Source organism: Engystomops pustulosus, chromosome 1, assembly GCF_040894005.1.
Source record: "Engystomops pustulosus chromosome 1, aEngPut4.maternal, whole genome shotgun sequence".
Lineage (NCBI taxonomy): Eukaryota > Metazoa > Chordata > Amphibia > Anura > Leptodactylidae > Engystomops > Engystomops pustulosus.
In genome coordinates, this window is record NC_092411.1 from 105,650,347 (window position 1) to 105,667,763 (window position 17,417).

The window sequence follows — 17,417 nt, forward strand, 5'->3', positions numbered from 1 at the left end:
ACGTTGTTTGCACAGCTAGTATCCTACTGACCGTTGCATATAAGGTGATAATCATATGATTGCAAAATGGCAATATATATTCTTTGTTGACTGAAATTACAAGTTATGTGTTTTAGAAGGTCAATATGAACATATCGTTACCATGTCTATACAGTTATGTTATGTTATTTTTTTTTGCTATATAAGTTGTAATAAAAAAGAATCTTGAAAAAAAAGAACTTTTCTTTTCATTGTCCTATTTGAACCTCCATACAGAGATAAACCCAAATGACTAGTTGACTATTTTTGATCGAAGCAAACAATAAGGAACAGTGTAGAGGGGGAAACAGTCGCAGTCGTTGCAGCTACTGGAACACTATACCTCATTCATTGGTAAGGACTGGTATTTACATCCTCCTGGATGCCCCAGTATGCTTTTACGTGCCAATCTGGCAGTTCCCTGTACCTGAGTACCTTCAATTGACATCCCTAGGATCATATACTATATCCAGCCCTTGTATACATTTACACTGAGTAGATTTTTCTACTGTGTTCCATATGTTGTCGACTGCAATTTGTCTGTGTTTCACCATTCTGTATAGCTGTTTGCATTCTATACTGTATTTTTGTTATGTATTTTGTATGTCTCTTACACTTTTTATTCATTAAAGATTAATTGTATTTCTATGACTTTTTTGTTAGTGTCTTTCCTCTCTTTCTCCGCTTCGGAGAATATCATTGGTTTCAGACTATTTTTGATCATAGAAAGAGTGGTTAGACTCCAGTTTAGTCTAGGGTGACAACTATGTCTGTTTGTCTCTGTTTGTCTCTTATAAGCAACAATGGAGCCGTAAAGAACCCAATGGGGGTCATTTATTAAGGGCCAGATTCGCGTTTTCCTGTCGTGTTACCTGAATATTTCCGATTTGCGCCGATTTCCCCTGAATTGCCCCGGGATTTTGGCGCACACGATCGGATTGTGGCGCATCGGCGCTGGCATGCACGCGACGGAAATCGGGGGCGTGGCCAAACGAAAACCCGACGGATTCGGAAAAACCGCAGCATTTAAAAAACAAAAAGTGTCGCGGAGCTTGCACTTACCTACACCAGGAACTACCTTAGTGAATCACGGACGGACCCGAATCCACCGCAGAGAACGCGCCGCTGGATCGCGAATGGACCGGGTAAGTAAATCTGCCCCATTGACTTTAATGGCATACGTTAGGGTATCTGTTATTTTGAAGTTTTGAAGTCCGTAATCTGAAATCTTTGACTAACCATTCTTCAGTAAACCAAGCCTTATACTTCTGCTATTTTACAAAGCTATATATCAATTTGTTCAGCTCCTCCTTTTATATAGTGAATTACCCTATATTTTTATAGTAACAGATTTTCTTTAATTTATTAGTATGTTCTTATCTCCGCGCTGTGGAATGTTTAATGGTTTCTCCATCTACCATCTATAATAGTGAATTCCAGGATTGCTATCTAGCATGCTTTACATGCATAAACATGCCATAAGTCCACATGGATGGCATTCATATGTGTTCATTTACATTAGATGGAGATAAAATATGAAATGTACACGTAGCAACCTTTAAGTAAACATCATTGCATATTTGAGATATAAGTCATAACCCAGCCAGAGAACACATTTTTCAAATTTTTTCACTGATTTATAACTGCACATGATTTCATTTAACTACATATTACTACTGTTTATTGTTAGAACCTTGATTGTACCACAGAAGTCTAACCGATCCATTATGTACTTTTAATGCCCTCCATTAGTGTCCGTTTGCACTTCAGCTCCAATCCGATTTTCAGCTCAAATAATAGAAGCACTAAAGGAAGTGGTGCAAACGAACACTAACACAGGCCATTAAAAGTCATCTGAAATCAATTGACATTTCAAGAAATCCATTAGTCTTCTGTTATTATAGTTACAGAGTGACGGAAGACAATAACGGAGATCCAAACACAGGCATGAACTGGACCTTAGTGGTATCTTTGGCTATTTATATGGGGTATATATTGTAACAAATTTCTGTCCATAAACACCCAATTATTTTTTGCTTGCCATGCTTTGAAGGTATGACCAGCCTCCTTTGTGTATGAATAAACATGCTGAATTTTTCACCAGTAAGAATTATTCCAAATAGTAACTAAAATGTAACTTTTTATAGAAATGAGGTAGGACTCTAAAAGCTGATTGCTCTGTCTTGGGCATACATATTCTCACAAACATGGTAGTAGACTAGGATTTCCTACAACTGAGATTGCATGCAGGTTCATTTGTCTGTGAGCACAGATTTCCTCAAGCCTCTTTGATAATTTTTCAACATCCTCACTTCTTTTAGAATGTCATTCCACCATTCATTATATGTTTCCTAACATCTACCTTCAGTGACGTGATGCCTTCTACCCCCTGCCAACCTTCTTATTTCATCAATGAGGATGCAGGACTGTTGTGGTGTGATGGTTAGATACTTCACTTGCTTTGTCCTTATTGTCGGTTTCCTCCTCTTAGCTATACTTGTCACACAAACACTGATCAAAGGAAAGAATAATAGCAACCAAAGTTTTGGATGATCTATGATGAAAGTAGCAAATTGTCATAGATCTATGGTAGAACTCCTTCTCTAACTTCATGTCAGCATTTATAAATGGTATGTATAACTGGAATTTTGCACAAGTTTTTCACCTAAACACCCACCAACATCAAAAACAACCATCTTTTCCTCATTTAAACTATTAATCCAGATGTTTTGCTGCGCCTACTAATGATTAGGAACTTATTTTATTTAGTCTCAATTTTGACGCATAAATACTCCAGCCTGAAGGTGGCGTAGGCTGAGAAGCTAGGCACTGAGTTCTTCGACAGAAGATATACAAATTGTTGTTGTATATCGTGCTCCTCCAGTATGATATAGAACGAAGGAGACTGAGCTTGTCTTCGAAACACATAGGAAATTTGTTCCTCATTCCTTTCCGTAGCTCCAGTGGTGATGTCACCGAAGCAGACACTTCGAACAGCGTCCACGCACATCCGAACGCCGTCACCGGCCGGGGCTACTCCAAATCCGTGGAAGAAGAATACCGCAATTGGATAAGGAAAAAACATCAAAACTCTATATCATATTGGAGGAGCGCGATATACAAAAATTTATGTTTGTTCTGTAAACCAGCCTTTGCTTATAGTTCATAAGCTTCTAATTACAAATAGTCTGCAAAAGCAGTAGTTCAATGCAGGATAGAAAACAAGTGTGTGGGGAAGAGACAGTAAAGAGAAGTGTCCCCATGTAGCAGGCGTAGCACACCCTTGTCTGAGGAGGAATACTAGCCAGAATTACAGGAGAGCAGAAGATCAGCACTGGTAGGAGGATCACATCTAAGTACGCAAATCAAAGATTGCGCCTGTATTGCGCCTAAAGTATAGTGCAGTCACAAAATCATGCTGAAAGTCACAAGTGATAAATTAAAGGCATAAACTAAACCATCATAGATGGTTGTAGATTGTGATAATTCAGGTACAAAAATGTGGCTCGTTTAGGCGCAAAAACTGAACTAGTGTGCCACAGCCTTGATACATCTGGTCCATGAACTGTAAAGATGACATGAACATAATGGGGGAGATTTATCAAAAGTGTCTGAGAGCAAAAATGTTGTAATTGCTCATGGCCACCAATCAGAATTTATATATATAGAATAGAATAGTATATATAGTTGCCATGAGCAACTAAAACAGTTGGGCTCTCTGAAAATTTTGATAAATGAAACCCAATAATTTTAAAAAGTTGCACGAAAGTCACAAATTTGTGAACACCGTTTTTTTTTTTTTGACGGGAGCACAAAAAGTAGCGACTTTTTAAGACCTCAACATCTGGATTCCAAAGATAAATCAGGCACAACGCTGGAAACTCAGTTGTGGTAAAATTTACTGGGTGGTTAAAAAATGTGCAAAATAATGTGCAATAAAGCTACAATAAGAAATGAATGAAAAGAGAAAATAATGTTATAAACTCCCCAATGTATTTCCATAGATACTGCCTCACCTCCAAAACATACTCTAAACTGAAGTAGTGGATGGACACTTCTACTATTACAGAACTTCTGCACAAAGTCCCGACCTAAAATGCATAAATATTTTATTTTACTCCACAAACTCTGAAAAGGAATTCCTGTTTCAGTTTACTATTATTATTATTTATAAAATAAAAAGTCATAAAATTTACCACTTTCCTCAAAAGATTTGGGAGGGTATGCTCACATTTAAAAAAATATATATATATTTCTGAAACAGAAAAAAAAAATTAGCTTCTAATATTTGTGTTTGCTGCTCATACAAAACCCTCAGTAGCTTCAAAGTTGCAAACAAATACAATCTGATTCTATCACTGGAAAAGTGGCCATTCAGAATAGGCTTTACAGGGTGTATTTATTAAGTGCTTGCACAGTGTGCCAGGGCATGCAGTTCCCCCTGCCCCTTATCATCCATCTCCTGTCTATATATCTATTTATCATCTAGTTATCTATTTGCCCTCACTCCTATTGTTCCATATGACTATTTTTGGACTCTGTAATGTATTATTATTATTATATATGTCCCCTATGATTTGTAAAGTGGTATATAATATAAGCTTATGGTGCTATATTAATAAAGATTATTATTATTATCTCCTATAATTTGTCTATTTCCTATCTATATATATAACAATTTATCTAGCATTTTGTCTATGTATATATCTTCTATCTACATATTTATCTCCAATCTATTATTTATCCATTCATCAATCAATCTTCTATATCTCTTCTTCTGCATCTATCCATCTCTCATATCTATCTATCTTCTATCATCTATCTAGCTATCTATATAGAATCTACTTTACATTTATGCAGCTATAAATCTATATATGACATATCTGTAAATCTATATCATCTTTCATATTTATTTTCTATTATCAATCTATCTATCATCACACAAAGCGAAGGTCAGAGGAGGCCTGCCTCTTATGTCGGGCTGGATCTTGGTTTGAGCAGACCGAGTAAGGAATAGTCGAGTCTGATCCAAGGTAGACTTCAGATCTTGGCCAACTCTTGCACGGCAGGAACATCTGGAGGCACAGAAAGAGGAAGGCGTGGGTGCTGTCCATAGACAATGAAGAAGGACTGTCAGGGACCAGGGGTAATGGACCCACTGGACCACCGTGGACAATGACGCAAGCCGACACCTGGGAGCAGAGTCTAAGTGGCACCCGGTTTTCACTCGAGCCTGTCACAAAGCGGGTTGGACTGGTACCTGTGGTCGCTCCACAGGTGCGGCTTTGTGCACGGTGGTGTCCAAGACAAGGTACAGAATCAGAAGGCAGGCATGGAGTCGTGGTCAGACAGAAGGTTAGGACCGGCAGCATGGGATCAGAGTCGGGGATGTAGCAGAAAGTCAGGGCTGGCAGCAAAGGAGCGAAGTCAGGAGCAGTAGTGAAGGTCACAACGGGAAATCACCATAAAGGCAAGGTACATCAGGAACAAGCTTTCTCTATGTCACAAGGAACAAAGATCCGGCAGGGGGCACAGGAAGAGGCCGTGAATTTATCTGGGAAGGCAGTCTGCCAGTTCCCATCATTGGTGCGCTGGCCCTATAAATCTTAGACTGGCGGGGCACGAGCACCCTAGGAGGCGGGGACATGCACGGCAGAGCGGGATGATCGTCGCTGCAGCGTGGCGAGGTAAGTGAATCTGCAGCGCTCCGAGGGCACAGGAGGGCAAACGGGTGCACCTGCGACCCGGAACATGGGTTGCAGGGGCACCCATAACAATATTAAACAGGAGAGTCTCCTCATTAACCCTTACCGACATGTGACGTAATAGTACATCACAAGCCGGGTGCGGGTGCATGGAGAGGGCTCACAGGCTGAGCCCTCTCCATAGCCGGTAAGTCTTTGCCACATATTGCAGCACCGACCGCGGTTGTTGACCCTGTGATCACCATCAGCAAAGCTGCTGGCGGCTTAAAAAAATGGCGGTGTCTCTGCCATCTTGGTGAAGATCTCCGTTCCCCGTGACGTCAACGGGGAGCGGCGATCAGTCGCCATGACAGCCTTGGGTCTTCCAAATGCTTAGAGAAAGCAGAAAGGCATATTTGCAATGCAGCTCTAATGGGCCTCTGCTCTGCAACCTGTCTTTAGTGATAATGAGGTCCCTTGTGACAGGTTCCCTTTAAACACATTTCAGTCTATATTGGGCTTTTTAGTTGTTTACACTTACCATGTATTCTTGGTGCCATTGAATAAAAAATTAGTCATCTTTAGTTTAATGTTCTTTCAGTAAAAAATAGTTTATGGTAAGATGAAAGATCTTTTGTACAAAGGATTTTTTACGACTACTGCATAAAAGTTTCAAACATGACAAACTTATTTTCAGAAACAAACATGAGGTTTTGATGCACAGTCGGCTGTAATTTCTATTTTTTTTCTCCATGTTGGATAAACAAATTTGTGAGTCAAAAATAACTGCTCAGCGCTGTCCATGGTTACCCTCTGTTCTGCTTTAGCAAACCATCTGTCTATGTTTCTTAGGTCACCCAGAAAATCTTTGCTGCTATGAAATTCACATTTGCAATCCTGCCTCCTTATGTGAAAATACCTTCTGCAAATGATCTCTTGGAAAGGTGATTAACAGATGGTTTTCTCCCTGCAGGTTCCATTACACTTCTGTTATTAATAGTGGGAAATATAGTACAGCGGCCCAGATCAATTTTTTATACTATTAACAACATATACATAATTAAAGTTCAGTTAACGTCTAAGGGGAACGGAAGGTGAATGGAAAACCTTTCTCTCTAAGTTTCAACTATTTGCTAATAGTTAGTTTTATTAATAATTAACTTATTACCAAGAATGAATCCTTTCTTTCATATGATTTTTTGCATAATTCCCTTGTTTTCTCTGTGGTTTGATTGTATATATAATTCATGTGATGTACCACGGTTATGTATATTTTATTTTGACATCAATGCATTTATTTTACCAGTATGGTCACATCACTGCGTACATTATCACTGTACTGTGATATCACTGTGTATTATTGCTGTACGGTGACATCACTGTGTGTATTATCACTGTACTGTGACATAATTGTGTGGATTATCCCCATTCTGTGAGCTTTATATGTGTCACGGGTGCTCCCTCGATCTCTGTCTCGGTTCGCGGGCGCATCCGTGCTCCCCCGTGTGCCCCCGCTGCAGCCCGGTCTCCTCACTCACCTCTCCCGACTCCTGCTCTTCCCCGGACTGCCGTGGAGGCGGGGACGCGCACGGCTCCTGCCGAAAATTTAAAGGGCCAGCGCACCGCTAATTGGTGCACTGGCTGAACACCTCACCTTTAAGAATCCTGCCTCTTCCTGTGTCCCCTGCCGGATCTTTGTGCCTCATAGCCTTAGAGAAAGCTTCCAAGCGAGTATACCTGCGTTCCTGTGTATTCCTGTATTCCTGCGTATTCCTGTATTCCTGCGTTCCTGTGTATTCCTGTGAGTTCCCGCTCCTGAGTCCTGTGTTGCCGTGTTACCTGAGTTCCTCCGTGTTGCTGTATTCCATGTGCCTGTGTTCCCGTTCCCACCTGCCTGGACCTCCTGTTGCTGACCCCGGACTTGGACCTGACGTTGCATCTCTGCCGCCTGCCCTGACCCCGTGCCTGGACCTGTCTACGAGATTGTCATCCGCTAAGGTACCTCGACCTCGGCTGCCACCGTGGGCTAGTCACACCTGGGAACGACCTAGTGGTATCCTGCCGCAGCAAGTCCAACCCGCTTTGCGGCGGGCTCTGGTGAACACCAGGTGCCGCTAGACTCCGGTCCCAGGTGTTGGCTAATTCCATCTCCCGCGGTGGTCCAGAGGATCCACTGATCCTAACAATATGTATATTATCCATGTTCTGTAACATCACTGTGTGTATGATCCCAGTTCTGTGACATCAGTGTTTTGCATTATGCCTATCCTTTGACCTCACTGTGTATGTTTTCTCTGTACTGTGACATCACTGTATACATTATTTATGTACTGTGACATCACTGTGTACGTTATCTCTGTACTGTGACATCAGTGTGTATTATCCCTGTAATGTGACATCACTGTGTATTATCCACACACTGGGACATCACTGTGTGCATTATCCCTGTTCTGTGACATCACTGTGTGTATTATGCCTGTACTGTGACAATCGAGCCTGTATGGGCCACACCTCAGCGCTGAGACCCGTCATTGTAGTACTCCATTTGGCCAGAACAGACCACATAGAGTACTAGATATTATATTAAATGCAACGGTACCGCTAGGCACCGGCACCTCACATCAGGGGCGCTCCAGGACGGTCTGAACGCTGAAGTTGCCACAGGCGCCGCTCCTACTCCCCAGGATACTTGCCCACCAGATACCCACTATGTCCACCAGTACTTGCACAGCAGCAGCGAGGCCCAGGCTGCTCCCGGCCGTAGCGTCTTTACATAGTGCTACTGGGAATGGCAGCAGCCACACAGAGCGCAACAAAGGCCGGCCACAGAATTGTGCCATCCCAGGGACTGAGGAGCATACTGACTAGGCCCCAGGAGAAGGATGAGAGGATACATCTTCTGGTAAGTATATATACTTGTATACATACATAGCTCCCAAACGTCCCGATTTTGACGGGACTTTCCCATTTTTCGTACCTCTGCCCCGCGTCACGGGCAGCTATGAGATTGTCACGGATTCTCCCCCCATGTCCCGCTGTGTCCCGGCGCTGTGTCCGCATAGTAAATACTTTGAAAGTCTGAACTCACAGTACAGAATGGATTCTACAGACATCGGGAGGGAATCCTTTTCAGAGAAGTGTCGAGCTTAGTGGAGAGAGCAGGGACCACGTCATCAGGTCAGATCAGCATCTGTCCATATATGGTCACTGCATCTCCTAGGGTTCCCCAGAGCAGACATCGGGCAGGGAATCCTTTTCAGAGAAGTGTCGGCTTAGTGGAGAGAGCAGGGACCACGTCATCAGGTCTGATCAGCATCTGTCCATATATGGTCTCCAGGGCTTCCCCAGACACAAGCTCTTTATATAATTAAATTAAATAAAGTTTTGGCCAGGCTGAGATTCGAACCTGGGACCCTCTGCATTGCAGACAGGAGATTAAAGGAAACCTACCACTTGTAGTGGCAGGTTTCCGATGGCAATACCGAGCACCAGCTCAGGGTGAGCTGGTGCCGGAGCTTATTTTAGTTAGTGTTTTAAACCGCGGTATCGCGGTTTAAAACACTTTTTAAACTTTATAGCCGGCGCAGGCAGGTACGCGCTCGGCGCTTACCGTGCGCGCGGCTACATAGGAAGTGAATGAGAGCTGCGCGCATGGTAAGCGCCGAGCGCGTACCACCATGCGCCGGCTATAAAGTTTAAAAAGTGTTTTAAACCGCGATACCGCGGTTTAAAACACTAACTAAAATAAGCTCCGGCACCAGCTCACCCTGTGCTGGTGCTCGGTATTGCCATCGGAAACCTGCCACTTCAAGTGGTAGGTTTCCTTTAACTAACTGAGCTATAAGCCCAGGGATACAGAGCAGAGGATTTCTGGTAACTAAGACATGTTATCAGCCAGTGTTACATTGTGATACAGACTAATGCACTGATATATAGAGAGGGATCTTCTCAGAGATTATTATTGTAATTATTGAGACTATTATTATTATTATTATTATTATAAATTTTATTATTTTTATTATTATGGAGATGATTATTAATAATGGTAAAAATAATAATAATCATCTCAATAATAATAATCTCAATAATAATCATAATAATAATAATCTCCATAATAATAATAATAGTCTCAATAATTACAATAATCTGAGAAGATCCCTCCCTATATACCAAGGCAGTATATAGTCATAGTTCTTAGTTACCAAAATTCTCCACCTTGTTAATCACTGAGATTATAGCTCAGTTGGTTGAGGTTGGTTATTATTGTACATGGACACTGCAGGTTCTGGGTTCAAATCCCAATGAGGATAATTTTTTTTTTTTTTTATTGAGATGATTTTTATTATTTTAATATGGCTAAAATTTGGGGCGTGGCCAGGGAGTGATTGGGGGTGTGGGTTAGGGGGATCGCCGCGGCACACAACGCGTGCCGCCGTTTTGTCCCTCTTTCCTTTTCACAAATGTTGGGAGGTATGTACATATACATATCTGTGTGTGTGTGTTTATGTGTATGCTTTATGAGTGTATATGCGTGTGTATATGATGTATGGTGTGTATATAGTATACTATATATACCCTATATACCATATGTATGTGTGTATGATGAGTATATACTGTAATGTATGTCTGTATACACTGTATGTGTGTGTATATGATGCATGGTGTGTATATACATATGTGTTCATATGCTATATGTATGTGTATGCATGTGTATATGTGCGTGTATGTGTGTATATGGTGTCTTTATTACTATATGTGTGTGTGTATGGGTTTGTACGTCTTAGTATAGTATGTATATACACTATATGGGGGAGTGCAAGAATTTGCTATTAAAATTGCAAATATGCCACATATCCTGGAGGGGGCATACAGGGACATAATTGCCAGTGGAGGTGGTTGTGCACAGGGCTTTGTTTTTCCTGCCTTCTGCGCCACCCGAGGGCTACATCAAGAGGCCTAAGCCTCTTGATGTATCCGATGTGACAAGGGGGTGGGGGGAATGGCAGGAGCGCTAGCCTATGATAAATCTTCCACTGTGTTTATATGTGTACATATATGTGCTATACATAATGGGACTCATTTACTAAGGGTCCGCAGTCCGCACTATTGTCAGAATACCCAACGATTTCCGATGTGCGCATTTAGAAAGGGTTTCTGGCGCACGCAAACGGATTTTGGCACATCGGCGCAGGCTTTCATGTGACACAAATCGAGGGGGGGTGGGCTGTCAGACGATCTGACAGATTCGGACAACGCGTGGGATTTAACAAAGCAATTTGTGTCGCAAGCCACGCACTTACATGCACCGGGAGGAAGATGGTGAACTCCGGAGGACCTCAGCGAGGAAGCAACAGATGCAGGAACTTGGGCGCACGATCTTCATGAATCGCGGCAGATGTGGATTCTGACGGACAATGCATCTCAGGGATTGCGCAGGGACCAGGTAAGTAAATGTGCCACAATGTGTTTATATATGTGTATATACTGTACTTGCATATAAATGTATTGTGTTGTGCATGTACTATATGTGTTTGTATATAATGTAGGTATGAGTGTATAAATATATATATGTGTGTATTAATGTGTTTATGAGTGTAGTACTTTAATTGTGTGTATAAGTATATAAATGTGCGTAATTTTACAAATATATATTGCAAAAAACTGCTATGGGACCCAACCTCTCCTAGTTAAGCCACTGGGTTTAGGCATATGGGGGGTCCCGTTTCTAAATTTGCACCGGGACTCATTGGGGTCTTGTTACACCACTGCACATCACTATTTTTTATATCTCTACTGTGACATCCCTGTGTGTATTATCCCAGTACTGTGACATCACTGTTTGCACTATCATTATCCTGTAACATCACTGTGTATATTATCCCTGTACTGTGACATCACTGTGTGATTTATCACTGTACTGTGTTATCACTGTGTGTATTATCCCATTACTGTGAAATCACTGTGTGTATTATTGCAGTACTGTGACGTCACTGGTGGCAGTGGTAGTTCTCGGTAATACCCATATATGCTCAGGGCCGGCGTTAGGGGGCGGCAAACTGAGCATTTGGCCAGGGCTTCTTGTCCTAAAGGAGCCCCTTGCATGTGGACTTTTGTGGGCAGAGGATATATTACTGGTTGAATGCCTGGGTGAAGATGCTTATCATCTATCTCCTTTGTATAATATCTATATCCTATCTAAAAAGTATAAAAAAAACCCCTGCATCACAGTGCTTAGTATAATCAAGAGCAATGGGTGCTGTTCCGAACTCTCACCAAAAAGAGTCCACAAATATCCAAAGAAAAATGGCAGCACTCCAGTATAGTGAAACAATGGTGGAGTAAAACATCATTATCTCCTATCTATCTATATCAATTAATCGATCTTCTAACTCTCTCCTACTGTATCTATCTATATTTGTATCTAAATAAATATATATATTCTTATTTAAATGTATGCATCCCTCAATCAACTATCCATAAAACTATATAATCTTTCATATTTATCATCAATCTCCCTATCATCTGTCTACCCAGCCCCATATTACAGATACTTACCATACTACTGTGTGTAACCTACAAAGTATTATCATTGTGCATGGCTAAAGGTAGCATCTAGCTGACTGTGCCTTATCTTATCACGTGGAAATGCAGGTGTGTTTTGTAAACAGACAAATATGTTTTGTCTTATTAATTATTATTAAACCCACTTTGTGTGTTTTTTTTCATTGTCTTGATTTTGAAGCTGCACATTTGAGTTGTAGGACGTGCTGTACCACTTTACGGATCGGTCGCAGTATTTGATGTCGTGCATAGCTGATGTCTGGGTATTTAACCCTATAACCACACTCTCTGATGCCTGGCATAGCTGATTGATAATGATGAGCACCTCAATCCCATGGGACGACATTCCAGCAGAGAAGGAGAGCTGCCGGATAGTGCAGGATTGATCATTTTTCTCCTCCTAAGCTCCAATTACCTCCCATCCCCCTCCGCCCCTCTCTCCTCCTCCTCCTCCCGTGTGACAGCCCCCTCCTCCTCCCCAGCCTGTGCTGCTGCTGCTGCTGCTGTTGTGCTGCTGCTCTGGAGCGGCTTGTGGTGATGATCTGCGCCCTGTTACTCCGCCATACTGCGGCCAGCACAGCGTCTCGGAGCAGGTAAGAGGCCACTTCTCTGTCAGCCCGCAGCTTCCTCTTTCTCAGCCATTTCTGGGAAGTTGAGTTGTGAAATGGCTGTGGTGGAGGCTGAATTCCTTCCCCCAGGTTGTAAGGTGCCCATGTAGTGAGGGTGCAGCGTGCTATGGCAGGACTGTACCTCATAACATGCGGTACCGCACTATTGCAGTGCTTGCACAGGTTTCCGTTGTTTTTGTGCATGCGACCATTTGTTCGTGAGGTGAAATATTCTCGGAGAGCCGGTTACCTGCTGCCTAGTATGGGCTATTGTCTCTCTAACTTTCTGGGCAGCTTTGTGCAGGAGCAAAACCCTATGGCTGATAACAGCGAACAATAGATACAACTCAAGCAGAAACTGAGTAACCTTTTCTGCATTATATGGAATGTATATAGCAGATTACTGTATGTATGTGCTGGACTATGTGGACTGTATATAGCAGATTTCTGTATGTATGTGCTGGACTATGTGTAGAGTATATAGCAGACTACTGTATGTATGTTCTGGGCTATATGTAGTGTATATAGCAGATTACCTTATATTTGTGCAGGACTGTATGCAATGTATACAGCAGATTACTGTATGTATGTGCTGGACTATATGGAGTGTATACAGCAGATTACTGTATGTATGTGCTGGACTATATGGAGTGTATACAGCAGATTACTGTATGTATGTGCTGGACTATATGGAGTGTATACAGCAGATTACTGTATGTATGTGCTGGACTATATGGAGTGTATACAGCAGATTACTGTATGTATGTGCTGGGCTAAATGCACTGGATACAGCAGATTACTGTATGTATGTGCTGGGCTAAATGCACTGGATACAGCAGATTACTGTATGTATGTGCTGGGCTATATGCACTGGATACAGCAGATTACTGTATGTATGTATGTGCTGGGCTATATGCACTGGATACAGCAGATTACTGTATGTATGTATGTGCTGGGCTATATGCACTGGATACAGCAGATTACTGTATGTATGTATGTGCTGGGCTATATGCACTGGATACAGGAAATCAGTGTATGTTTGTGGTGCACTTGTTCCCCCTCCCCCCTCCCAGGACTCTGCATAACTGGGGCACTTGGTCGCCCACCTGATTCATTTGCCTATCTATTAGATGTCATTGTCCCCTCCTTCCTTCTATTGTCCCCCTCCCCACCCTCAGCTGCAGGGGACTAGTGAAAGTTAGCAGCCAGATCCTGCAGCATGGAGCAGCAATGTGTGATGGATTTTGTGCGGGGGAGGTCCAGAGCAACAATCTAATTATATGTCTATATGGGGACTGCACCATTGACCTTCCTGCTTCTGGTGGATAATTGGTAAATGTCTTGCTGGAGTAATGGCACCCAGTCATGCTTCTCCCTGTCATGTGGGGCGGAGAGGCTGATTCCCTGCATAGTCATGGGACAAGCGTGCCATACTGTAGCATACTGTAATTCAGACTCTGTGTATTATATAGAACTATGATGTCTGGAGTCCCTTTATTTGCATAGGACATGATGCTGGGTGATCCCTCCCTGTATGGCCTGTGAAATCCATGTGTCACCCAGTACATTAATGTAAATAATGTACCCCGTTGGGGTGGAAGACTTTCTGAGGGTATTGTGCCTGAATCCTCCTCCAGTTGAATGCTTTGGGTATAGGATGGTTGCTTTGGCACCATGCCAGCCCAGAATGCATCTCTCCATCCCCACTGTCATGTCAAGAAGAAACATATGCAACCTGTTTGAGATGTGATATATGGAGATGTCATACAGGGACTCATAGTAGGCGCCCAATTGAGGGTCCATAGCTTTCTCAATAGAGGGTTCTATTACCGATAATCTAGCTCTATTGACACGTTCTGTAACTCCATCCATTGTGGGTGCTGAGAGAGGTTAAGAGACCTGGTTGGTTAGGGGCATGGTCTGCCTGCATACATCAAAATTGGATGTATAGATGCCTGTGTGTATATTTTTTTGGCTTCTAGTGGTTGTGTAAAGTGAAATACGGATTGTGGGTTGTAGACAGATCTGAATAGGAGCTGGAATTGGTAGGAGCTTCCTTATGGGACAACAGGCAGTCACTAGGTTACAGACAAGATTTGTTCTTTAGTTGAATTTGTATGTAACACAGTACAGGTATATTTTTTTTGTAAGTTTAACTCCAGACCAAATTTATTTTTTTGTTTCTGTAAAAATTGTGGGTTGTTGTGGGAAGAAGAATTAATAATAACACTTCCTTGCATGCGTTTGTGATCAGGCCAAGTACCAATTCCCTCCCCTTCTTACGTGTTCCTGTACTCTTATGTTGACTATTGCTGCCTGGGGCTAAAGTACAATAAATTAGGCTAAGTCAACACTATCGTTTCAAACCTTCGTTCCCATTGACATCAATGTAAATTTTATGTCCTCTGATAAGACAGATATCCATTATTTATGCATTTTTTGACAGAAAAATTGACTGCTGTAGTATTTTTTTGTTGTTTGAAGAAGACGCATGGATAATGGATACGTACCTGCCTAACTAACCATAAAGCATGACATAAAATTTAGATTTTATGGCAATGGGATTTTTAATCGGCATGTTAAACCTCTGTTCTTTACTTTTTTAACAGAGTTAAGGAAAAGAGGTTTGAACAGTAGTGTGAACTTAGTGTTACCAGAATCCAGAAAACTCGTACTGCCTGTACTGTTTTTCGGTACAGGACTTTAAGCCTGGGAATGGAGATACCTGGACATTCTTGGTGTTGGAAACTCCACTTGATATTGCTCAATTAAATGTCTTTTAATTAAAAAAATGTTTTTAGGAGCCTTTCCTGAAGATGTTTACGTCATATAGAGAAGTCTTTTAGGATATGCCACAAAACAGACCATATTTCAATGATCTCAGGATTTGGGGTAAGGAGGGGGGGGGGGGACAAATTGCAGTGTATGAAAATCTTAGTGATTTACTGTAGATTTTATCATATGGCCAATGCTTAGTTTGGCAGCTAAGAAATTGCCATGTAAAATATTGCAACCCTGTGTGTGAATCCAATTGTGCACATTTTTATAAAACCGGTTTAGGCCCTTTGTGACTTTATAAAGGACATATTTAGTGTTCTGCTATTAGAGTGCTGCCTTTCACCCATATAGTAGAATTTTTCATGACTCATGATAAATGCTGCTTATACTAAATGCTCGTAGTAAACCTGAAGAAGTGGGGCGCCCGCTCTAACTTGTCACTCCACTCCTATAAAACTTGTTGGACGGTGGTAAATTTGTCACTAACCCCTAATAATCCGCACTGATGTTACGCCTGTTTTAATGGAGGAAAATGTAGAAGTGTCCTGGGTGTTGTATGCAACTTCAGAAGCATATTGGAGGCATTTTATGATCCATCTTATGTACATTTATAGCTGTAAGGAAATTTTAAAGGTGTCCCATATTGGTCTCCGCTGAATCAATTATATCATACATGATATAATATAATTGTACTGTACTGCACAGATTTTCCTCATTTCCAAGGAGATTGGGGGGGGGCAGCTTGAACCCCATCACAAATTGGTTTTGATGAAGTGTTTGACACTGTATTGGTGCAAGCTGGTTTGTGCAGTTCAGGCGTAAACTATAGTGCAATTTGGCAAAGAAGAACGCCAGGAGGGCATTGTCAGACTGCACTGCCAGGCACATCTCGGTGCACAGGAGAGGAGGAGGGGGTGAACGCTGTTCACTTCCACTCCTCTCCATAGAGATACATGGCACAAGGCGCCGTAAATGGGGAAAGATAGGACATGTCCCATATTTCCCCGGGTACGGAACGGTGCCGTATCGTGCACCCATTGCCAGCCTATGCGGGATGTATATACGGCTGCCGTATATAGATCCCCCAACAGTCGTGTGAATGTAGCCTTATTCTGCGTTTATTAACAATTCACGCTGCTGTGTAGCTTCCAGCAGTGTGAATATTAACAAATGTTTATTAGGAGCTTTGCTCTGGTACTTTATGTATAAAATGAACTTTTATCATCATTTATCTTAATTTAAACATATGTCTGTATTCGCACTACTGGGAGCTACCCAGCCGAGTGAATGAGTGCTAAAGGCAAAATACATTGATAGATTTCCTTAAATGCCTATTCCCTCTATAACGCAATTGTGATTATTACACAATAATTCATACATACGTCGTGATCTATTAAAAAGTTGGAATAAAATATTATCAACAGGTCAGAAGAACCTAAAATGCCATTAATGGACAAATCAGCTTAAAATGTGGCAGTTTCCTGATCCTTCTGACTGTGCACGTACAGTGAAGGCTGTAAAAACAAAGCCTGAAAGATAAAGGTAGAACTACATTTTTTTCCATCACATTTTTAGTTTTCAGCTTCTCAATAAATTGTACAGAATATAAAATGGTGCCAGTAGGAAGTACATCTTGTCCCACAAATAACAAGCCCTCATACTGCTAGGGGTTAGAAAGATGGGGGAACTTCTTCATCCTTGTATCTAAGACATTCACTAAGACATTCGCTAAGACATTCACCTACTTTGCAGTTAACCCCTAGGCGCA

General features: G+C 41.8%; 1 protein-coding gene across 3 annotated transcripts in view; it reads left to right on the forward strand.

The window, feature by feature from the left end:
* Nucleotides 1–12,602: 12,602 nt before the first annotated feature.
* The window catches only part of SEMA4D (semaphorin 4D), a 65,515-nt gene continuing 60,700 nt past the window's right edge, over nt 12,603–17,417 (forward strand). For 2 of the 3 annotated variants that reach the window (XM_072150778.1, XM_072150779.1), the window contains exon 1: nt 12,605–12,856. The gene's annotated coding sequence lies outside the window, so the exon portion shown is untranslated. Of the gene's footprint in view, nt 12,857–17,417 lie in introns of all 3 variants that reach the window. The other variant, XM_072150780.1, reaches the window with a different exon arrangement.